This window comes from Morone saxatilis, unplaced genomic scaffold, assembly GCF_004916995.1.
Source record: "Morone saxatilis isolate NCDOM2014 unplaced genomic scaffold, NCSU_SB_2.0 Contig16, whole genome shotgun sequence".
NCBI lineage: Eukaryota > Metazoa > Chordata > Actinopteri > Moronidae > Morone > Morone saxatilis.
Genome location: NW_023339718.1, coordinates 26,115,118 through 26,122,530, shown reverse-complemented (window position 1 = coordinate 26,122,530; position 7,413 = coordinate 26,115,118). Strand labels below are relative to the sequence as shown.

The window sequence follows — 7,413 nt, the reverse complement described above, 5'->3', positions numbered from 1 at the left end:
TTAAAAGAGAGATAAGATGAGTCGATGTCAGTTGTTGTATACACAGGTGCACATAAGGGGGCTACAAAACAGTGGAAGTTTTACAGACCTTATTGCCTTGGAAAGCTTTTTTTGATCACCTCCTGTAAGCCTATGCTCCTTTGCAATTGGTATGAAGACGACTGAATTTTTATGGGTGAAATTATATGGTTGCTTTAACTCTTTTGTATATTTCCAGTTCTATACTTTTCTGTATTGGATAGCTCCTAAGGTACATTTTATTGTTTGTTAATTTTTTCAAGATAGCTATAGGAGTAGTCATGTGGAGATAAGGTATCTTGGAGTTTTAGGTTTGGGAACAATTTTGATTAGCATAAGCTACAAGCACAAAAACGGATATGTTCATATCTCAAGGTCAATTGTTTATTCTAAGTTGCGGTTTGTCTTGTTTTTATTTGAGCTGTTAATATGCTGTAAGTCACTCGTCTAGCAGAGTATAAGGTGCTGTCAATGTGGTTCTTTGGTATTAAGTTATTCACTGATAGTCTTGTGAGCATCTTGGTTGGTAATTTTGTGTAATACAATTGCGATTGTCCATTTTGTATTTTTGTAGTAGCTTCAGATTCAGTTTTGAAGTTGAGTTGGGTTGAGCTTGAGGATTTTGTTTTTTGTCAACTGTCTGCTGTTGTATGGTCAAATGACAGTCAAATGGCAACCTATGCCTTTGTAAGCCCCTAACGTCCAACCCTGGAAAACCCTACTAATTCCCAGTGGGTGTGGTAGCCGTAGAAGATTAAACTAGTTCCTCAGGTAGTTTTTCTCTCTTACTTGTCCACACATTCTGAGTGTATGTGTCTTGCGCTCTAGGTTATTGTTAGCTTTTACATTGGTTTAATTTGGTTTATGTGTGTGGATCTTGGACGGTATTTTTATAATCTGAGCCTTTGTCCTCACCCTGAATAATGTAATTGGTAGCCTCTTTGTTAAACTTAAGAATCATTGCTTTTTTGTGCTCGCTCATTGTGTTTTTAAATGCATTTTTGGCTTTTTGAACTTGTTGAATGAAGTTTAGCTTGTGACTGGTTTTGGCTTGGGAACCGGAGGGGTGGTCTCTGTGGGGTGGTTCATAGTCCACAGTACCACGAGGTAATGTGTCATGTATTGGTTGAGGTATCTGTTTGGTTCAATATACTGAAATTTGATATTCGTGAGAGTGAATAGTATAGGGTTTTTATAATATTCTCGCTTCACGCGTTATATCCTAACTTCAGTGACCTCGACGTATACAACGTTCTTACTCCAGGTCCATCAGAATTACTGACCAGTACAATGTTAAATTGTTTTTTTATGTAGAGGTAAGAGGTTGTGGTGTTTGGTTGAAAATGAGACTATTGGTTTTTGATGTCTTTACGTATAATCGCAACATGATCTAAATGTTTTTACTTTGTTTGTTTTTCACAGTGGGACTATCATAAACCCGGTTCTCTTGCTGGGTGAAAGTTTTCTCGTGTTTTGACTTGCACTTTACCCACCACTTGCAGGTGCGTTAACTCGCTCTGTTTTATTTTTTATGTCACCTGATTGATTGCAAAGGAAGGCTATTGGGGTTGACTAATATGGTGTGTGGTATGTGTGGAGGTGGCTCTGTGGATATGTGAGAGTCGGTCCTGCCTCCCGATGCTCGCGATGCTGCCGGTTGTAATATTGTTGTTTCCCCATGTTATTTTGTCATTTTTGTGGTCGATTCTCTATGTGTCTCCTTTCTGAATTTGATGCTTGCTGTGCCTCTAAACTCATAATTTATTTTTTTATATTTATTGTTGACTATACACGAGAATCAGTTTTTTGGTCGTTGTTTTGAGCGAATGTCAACTGTAATAAGTTGGGTGTTTGGTGGTGTTTTGTGTGTCTAGTTTATTTGTTAAGTGTGTGGTGTGATGGTGTGTATTTTGAGTGTAAGTTTTGCAGATGATAGACCAGCTAAGGTGTTTCGCTTGTATTTAGTTTGGGAGATAAGAAGGGCTGCCTTAATTTTGACTTAAAGTTACCGATATCTTAAAAGTCTACATAGCGTAAGGATTTAATTCCGCTTTTCAGTAACACCCACAGATTTGGTTAGGATAAATACTGTAAACATTCGTGATGAAATTGGTAGATTTTGGTATATTGTTTGTTATTGTGGTTAGAAATAGTATTTGTTTAGTATGAGACTCTTCCATGACCTTCGTGGTTATATGGGTGATGAGAATATTTTTGTGAGTCTCTGTTGTGTTGCTTTAACAAAGCTCTGTTTTTATACACTATATTTCTTCATTTGTTTTATGGTTTTTCCCGAGTATAACAAACGTGGGCAACAAAAACGTGAGCATATTGTAATTTTCTATATGTGGAGTAATTTGGGGTAGTCATTAAGAGCATCGAATAGTTATTCATTTTTCTTTCTGTTGTTAGATGCCACCCAGGGTAACGTAGAAGGTTTTGTTCTCTTGGATTTTAAGTTCATTATGCAATATGAATTTTTTATGTGTGCAACATGCTCGCAGATTGGCGCTGAATTGTAGAACGTGCGTTTTTCATTTTTTCAGTGGTGTTTTTTTTTGTGTCAGTTTTAGAGGTTTGGTAAAATGGTTGTGGTGTCTTGGATTGTTTTGTTATAGTCGTTGTGTCCAGAGGATCTCAATCTCCACTGATTGAATTTTCTTCTGTGTGGCTACTTGCATGGCAAATGTTATGCAAAAATAAAAATAATCATTAAGAAGTTGTTGCTTTTTATGGAGGTTTTTTGTTTATGTTTTTTATTGTATTTTACCTTTTTCCTTTCCGATTCATTTATTTATTACCTGTCTTGCAATAGTGTCATTGTTGGGTTTTCAATAGCACTATCAACCAGGAAGCCACGGTGGGAATGTTGGTGGTTTTTTCTTGCGTTTTATTTCAATTCTTCTGAGGCTTGTGACCCTGTTTGTTTTTATTCACCACCTTCGCGTAAAGACTGTGCATTTTTGGACCATTTTTAGTAATTTTACTTTAGATTGTATGGTGTTGAAATTTATAAGGAGTTTCTTCCATTTTTTTAATGATGCCATTGCACAATAGCGGGTAGGTAGAAGGATCATAGGAGTGATTTTATTTTTTCAAAAGTGCTGCGTTACCAGAAAAAATAAAAAGTCTGCATTATTTTCCACGTCCTCTTTATGTTTTTTTCCCTGATGTTTTGTTTTGTGTTGAATTGATTGCCCCATAAATAGTACTCAATCCCAATTTCCCTTGGTTCCTTTCACAATCCCCTATATGAATCGTAGATAGGCCTTTTGGAGCCCATTAAAATTCTGAAACATGTATAGGGAAACTAAGTGTTCTCATCATTATGCAGCTTCCACCTATCCGCTCAAAGAGCATCCATGTAAGGCCCCCAAGGACAAGAGTTGCACTTGTTTTTAAATTCCAATCTCATTTGTTCAGTAGCTCTTCCATCACTTTTTTTTCCCATCCCGCCATCCTAATGATCGATCCCTCTTTGTGCTCATATTGTTGTTCTTATGTTGTTATTATGGGGATATTATCGGTATGTCTCAATTACTCTTTTCCGCTTTGACTAATGGTTGTATTTATCTGAGTTAAGTTGATATCTGGATGTCATTCCAGTTTTAGGTTTATGATTTTGTTTTTGCTTGGCATTTTGTTTTCTTGTAAGATTGATGGTAATTTGTTTTTAAGGGAGGCTTTCGTTATTGTGAGTGGCTTATTCTCACCTCTTTGTTTATGATATTGTTTTCTTTCTAGTATTTTTGAAGGTTTATATGTCATTCCTGTTTCAATCTTAGTTCTTTTGTGAATGAGTGTATAAGTAATCACATAAGCCATTCAATTGGGTGGTTGGGTCTGAGTGGTACAGGTGACGATACTGAGCTTAGATTATATGGCATAGTCCAGTGATCTTTATTTGGAAATTGAAAAGACCACTTAAGTGTGCCTTACTTGCTTTTTAATGAGCGTGAAAAGAGGTGATTCCTAGTTCGAACTTGGTAAGTGTGAACGAGTTGTGGAAACACTTATTTCGGCTCAGAAATAATATCAGTAGAATTTAGATAAGGAACCTGGTCCGATCAATGCGATTAGTGTACAGAATTTATATAGAAGGTTTGTGTCTTTGACGTGGCTCATTGTCAGGTTAGCATTATAAGGACACAACATTGGATATAGTAAGGGCGCCCATGTTGGAGTATGCTTGTCAAATGGGGTTTATTAGTTCGGTACGTTTTTGTTTTTGTTTTCGGTGTATAGTTGTTTTGTTTGTGGGTTTTGGTTGTGATATGTTGGGTGGGTTGTTTGGTTGTTGTTTGTATTTGTTTCAGGCTGTTCTGTTTTTTTGGGTTGTTTTGATGTGTAGATATATTTAATTAAAATTATATCCAGATCGTGGACTGTTGGCACATTGGTGTTTGTATTATAGATGTTTTTTGCCTTTTAGCCTTGTATTCGTAGACTCTTTGCTGTTATAGGTTTTACCTATGTCCAGCGTGATAAAAAACAGATATAACGAGTCGATCTATATCAAACTTAGTTGGATTAAGAATGGGACTTAATTATTCCCTAACTAAACTGTAACATGAAAAAATACAGACCAAAGCAAATGGTTGAGAGCGAGATCAGCTTCCAGGTTGTTTGTAAGGTCGCTGAAGGGAATATCTACTTTTAAATGGAGACATTTTATTTTCAGCCCAGTGTGAAATTTAAGTTAACCTAAGAAAACTGCTACTGAATAGTTTCTGAAATGTTGTTTTTTTTGGCAGATTTGGCCACATCACGCACCTACTGATTAGCTCGAAACAAAACAAAAGAGCAATCTTCGACCAAACAAGAAATCCAGCTACAGGTCAGGCCTGAATGAAGAATTGAAAACTGAATGGCAAATTCAGCTTGATTGTCGGTCTACTGTTAATCAGACACTGTTAAGCAAGCAGTTTTATGCCTTTCTTCTTCTAAAAAATAATTAAATGTTGTGTTCATGTGAGATTTCAGGGTTCCTTGTGATGATGTGACAATGACAAGTGACAGGAGCAACCCTTTACCATTTGGTTATTATGGGTTTTCCCTAAACCCTACCCAACAAGCCTAAACTAACCAAAACCTTAAAGGACCCAATGTGTGGATGGTTGTGTTTAAGAAGTTGCAAGTAACCTAAAAACCACTGGTTGTCTGTTTTTGACGACCTGGAATAAGAGAGGCTGTGAAAGTGCAGTAGGAGAAACTACGGTGTCTGCGAAACTTGCAAAGAGCCCTATCTAGAGCCCAGTGTTTGGTTTGTCAGAATGTTTGTACAAATAGAAGGGGGGTTTAACTGGGTAGAACAGCATTTTTGTGCCTCAGGGGCAACTAAAACAGGTTAATCCTGACATGTGTCTACAGTGCCATTTCAGTTCCATGGAAGTCTGTACTGTGGTACAAGTACCTTGACGTATGGATTTTTTTTCCTTGCAGTCTTGCAGTAAATGTACAGGGAGGTTACAGTGTTAGCCCCGCCGTCTGTTCAGCTGTCGACCAAGTCGGAGGCTGTGTTCCTGACTGGGCATGCGTGTGCGGCTCTGGTGTCAACACGCACTGGCACAATGGAAGAATAGAAATAGAATGAGAATAGAATAGAATAGAATAGAATAGAAGCCTTTATTGTCACTATACACCATGTACAATGAGATTAAAAGCAACTTTAATATCCAATAGCAGTGCAAAAACAGTGTAAGAAATATAAAAATATACAGTATAAACATAGGACATAAAGTAATAGTGCAAAGAAAAAGGGAGATAAGGTGCACAGTCTTGAGTATGTACATTTGTAAAATAAATATGGTGCTATGTACAGATGTTATATATATATATATATATATATATATTGCACATTATGGTATGTAATATTGCACATTGTATGGTATTGCACAGTAGGTAAGGTTTTTAACAGTGTATAATAGTAATAGTGACTGAAGAGTGTCTGGGGGTTGGGGTGGTTGGACTATGAAATCAGTGCAAGAACATGAGATTGACCCCATTCTTCTATACATAAATAAAGAAAGCTCTACATGGCCGTGATATTGTGGTTATTGTGACAGCCCTAATGAACGACTCCATATGAGACCATTTTCTAAAGCTCAGATTGTGTTTGTGAGCTAATAGTTTTTGATTGATGATTGAAAATAGCATATTGGCAATATTTTCGAGACCCCCCTACCAAAATCATGTTTTCAGGGGAGCCCATGTCTTATTAAGTGGAGACAAGCTCCCCCTGGCTCCCCTGTAGTTCACACAGTGGCAAAACTGTGTTTGGCTTCATTATTTATTTTGTTGAAATATCTGTGGGAGTAAGAAACCGAAAAATGACCTTCTCTGCCCAAAAAGACTTTTAGTGTGACAGAGTCATCTCAGACTGAGAGGAGTTAAAAAACATGCAGGGACACGGGACAATGATACAGACAGCAGACAGCTTAAATGTGCATCCAAGAAAAGATGGAAGCTACTCTGGACTGCAGGAAATTTGAAAAGAATTCTCTTCACAACCCCCACGACTGCTGCTGGACCTCAGTTAAAATGTTATCCTGGCTGTAGTCCTGCGTGTCTGTGTTGGAGGAAATAGTGTTGTCTAGTGTTCGTCTTTTTAACACTTGCCTTAAAAAGAATGAAACAGTTCTGCTTTTTCTAAACTGGACAAATATTTTAAGTGCAACAAAAGTGGATTTTTAAAAGTTATTACATATATTTTTTCCATAATTTTTCCTTGTCCTTTCCTATATTGTCTGTCAGTTCTTTACAGAGATATACAGAAACGGGTGCACGCCCATCTGGATAAGCTGTCAGGGTCTTAGATTTTGGATTTTGTGCCAGCCAGCAGAGTGAGCCTGGGAAATGGGAAAATGCTCTGTCGAGGAAAACGGGCAGGTTACTTTAGCTGCTAAGGTTGTGACTGGAGGAGGCTCAGGGGATGACTAAAACACACTGCACTGCTGCATGTAATTGCCATTCTTTTCAATCGCTGTTCTCTTACACATACACGCTGGCATACACAAACATATGTGCTCAAACCCCTTTTTCCTCAAGAATACAACTAAAATAATGTGTATTTGTTTCCCAAATAAAGTAGGAATATTCTCCACAATGTGCTCCCGTGGGAAGCCGACAGCCCACCTAAAATATGAAAGGAACCGGCGTAGAGCCTCTCACAGAGAGCCGTGCAGTCCCTTCAGTCCTTCAACATGCAAACATTGTTTGACTTAATCCACCCTAATGATGCAAATTTATGCTGTTAATTATTTCTGGCTGAATTGCATCCTGGCTAAACGTTTTCAGAAATGCAATGGGGACATCAGACTCAATAAAGTATTCAGGGAGAGAGGGGGAAGACATTATTCAGGATTCTTTCTTTCTTTTTCATTTGCATTGACTCCA

At 37.6% G+C, this 7,413-nt stretch overlaps 1 protein-coding gene across 1 annotated transcript in view; it reads left to right on the top strand.

Annotated features, from left to right (window-relative positions):
• The window catches only part of LOC118326156 (protein Niban 2-like), a 44,238-nt gene that overhangs the window by 13,581 nt on the left and 23,244 nt on the right, over positions 1 to 7,413 (top strand).